Consider the following 2,859-nt stretch of genomic DNA (forward strand, 5'->3'; position numbering starts at 1 on the left):
ATGGAGCGCGCGCAGTAGGCAGACTCCTTGATGTGGATGCCGTCCGGGTCGCCGCACCTCTTCCCGTTGTTGTAGTTGTAGTTCATCGTGAGCGAGTTCGGCAGCAACCAAGTCAAACTGAATGTCACATTTTTGCACTATTTGTTCAAAGGGGCCTTAATATAACTGTTAACCAAGTCAAACTGAATGTCACATCTTTCTTCCTTTTTTTCTGCTTGAAGCAACATCTATGTCTTCTAGCCATTCCACAGACATTCGAATTTGGTCATGTCACTCATGTATAGTATGAATTGTGTTTTTATGTCAATACTATTTAATGTACATGCTAACTAATCTATGACTCGTATAAATATATTAATCGAGAACGCCGCAGGTAACTCGGTTGTTTGTCACACAATACGAAGGGATGGGATGCATGGATTTTTCATTGTAAATATGTATCTCGGTTGATCGATGGAACAAAATGACAAAGAAATACATGCGTCATCTGGTCGATGGTCTGGTAAAGGCAATGCGGACCGTCCATAAAACTGAGGGTCATGCACCTACCTCGGAAGGAGGATATTGATTCAAGACCACTCCCTCTGCTTGTTCTTTGCTCATCCTCTCATTACCTCCCATTGTGAACTATATATAGCCCAACTCACTAAATCGCTAGCCACAACGAGGAGAAAGCAGACCTTGCATATTGCATCAATCATAGCGATGAAGAAACTCTCGTTGTTCATGGGCCTGCTCATGCTTGTGTTGTTTCCAGTGCTATCGCAGCAAGATGGTTTTGATCAACGGGTGGCATTGCAAGAGACTGAGAGTAGTGTAGCCACATTGACACTTGATGCCAAGCTCTCCATAGCAGAAGCCTCAAGGCTCGGTAATAGCATTCACCTAGACACTGTCTTTGGTGGTGAAGATGGCTTGTACAAGAACATCAGTGAGTGCATTTCCAACATCCCCGATGATAACATTAAATGATACTCCTCAACTAGATATATCTAGCACCAAGTTAGTGCTAGATACTCCCTCGTCCGAAAAAGTTTGTCCCTCAAATGGATGACGAAGGGCTTCCTTTTCCAATGAACACCTTCTCACGGAACACTGTTCTGGGCTTCGGGCTACGCACATATTCCCTCCATCCGAAAAAGCTTGTCCCTCAAAACAGTGTTTCGTGAGAAGGTGTTCATTGGAAAAGGTAACCTTTCGTCACACTATGACCAAGGGCAAGGATGGCATGCTCCTCGGCTCTAGTGGTAGTAGTACTGTTACCATAGAGTTTGACTATTTCATTGCCTATGGTATTATCATCAAGAATGGTGCACTTCCTTCCAAGGCAGGCGGCAAACAAGTGCAGGCCACTGCGTTGCATGTCATGGGCACAAAGGCAATTTTCTATTACTGCACCGTCGAGGCCGGCCAGAGAGCCTTGTATGACCATGAGGGGCTCCACTACTTCAAGGCCTCTACAATCAAGGGAAGTGTTGACTTCATCTTCGGATCCGCATAATCGTTGTATGAAGACTGTAGTATCATCTCTACTAACAAGGATATCACCAACATGGTAGTGGCACAAGAGGGGCGGGCCAGCGACAGCCGTATCAATAGTGAGAGCGGTTTCTCCTTCAAGAATTGTACCATCAAGGGTGAGGGGAAACCAATATTCTTAGGAAGGGCATGGGGGAAATTCTCGCAGGTTGTGTACTCTTCCACTGAGATGGACAGCGAAATCGCTCCCATCAGATGGGAAAAGGGGAATATGCAAAAGATGTGAAAAGGGGAATATGCAAAAGCCTAAGAGGTACTTATATCCCTTTTCCCATCTGACGACGGGCGTGGGTACGATTTCACTTTTGTTTCTCCGCCCCCGACGTCCACACCGAGCCCCTCTCCCTCAACCATCTCTTCACCCTCATGTCCAACTTCGATCGGAGGGTCGAACTATTCTAGGGCGCTAATGGCAACTTCAAATTGTCCGCTAATGCCGCTGCTCGTGGGGGCCGTGGTCCACCAAAGGGCTACCGTGGCAAACCGCGAAGTAACTCTGGTGGATCGCACGACGGCGGTGGCGCTGGTTATAACCAGCAGGGAGGAGGTGGCGGCTACAACGGGCCATGACAAGGTATTGACGTTAAACAAAATCTTTCAATGGCGACACAATTCCTTGATAACTCTATAACACTTGTTGAGTATGCTGTGGCGACTATAAAGTAGAACTTAATATTCTAGCAAATGGAATCACAATGCCAACTTAGCATAACTGCACCGGCCCCGTGTTACGGAACTTCACCTTGTCCTTGTCCATGTGGATGAGCCTGTGGTAGAAGTTGGGGCCTGCGAAGATCAGTTGCTGCATCCTTTTGCCGGTTTGGCCGTTGAGAACGCATTCAGCTCCCCCTCTTGAAAACCCAAGCCTGGAATACGACAAGATGCGTCAATTTTGGACATTTAATAAAGCAATAACGTGTACAGTAATGTAGCCTCAACTGGTAGCTAAACCCAAAAGGTATGTCCAGTATGACTATGTAGTACGATGTTACATATATAGTGGAAGTACGAATGTCTCATTTTAACAAAGCAATGATGCTACATAGTACTCCTTCCGTCTGAAAATATTTGTCATCAAAATGAATAAAAAGAGATGTATCTAAAACTAAAATACGTCTAGATACATCCCCTTTTATCTATTTTGACGACAAGTATTTCCGAATAGAGGGAGTAGTACTAAAGAGAAAGTGATGTAGATATGAGAAACAATGGAGTATATCTGATTATTTTATCCGTAGAGCTAGAGTTGTTGACGTAATCAAAGCATGTGTTACATGGTAAGATCAAAGATGACATTGATCAATTTCTCCCGACCGAGTG

The 2,859-nt window shown here is 45.0% G+C and overlaps 1 pseudogene; it reads left to right on the forward strand.

Moving 5' to 3' along the window:
- The first annotated feature begins 336 nt into the window (after nucleotides 1–336).
- On the forward strand, nucleotides 337–1,765 carry LOC119361351 (annotated as a pseudogene).
- The last annotated feature ends 1,094 nt before the right edge of the window (nucleotides 1,766–2,859 follow it).

This window comes from Triticum dicoccoides, chromosome 2B (assembly GCF_002162155.2).
Source record: "Triticum dicoccoides isolate Atlit2015 ecotype Zavitan chromosome 2B, WEW_v2.0, whole genome shotgun sequence".
Lineage (NCBI taxonomy): Eukaryota > Viridiplantae > Streptophyta > Magnoliopsida > Poales > Poaceae > Triticum > Triticum dicoccoides.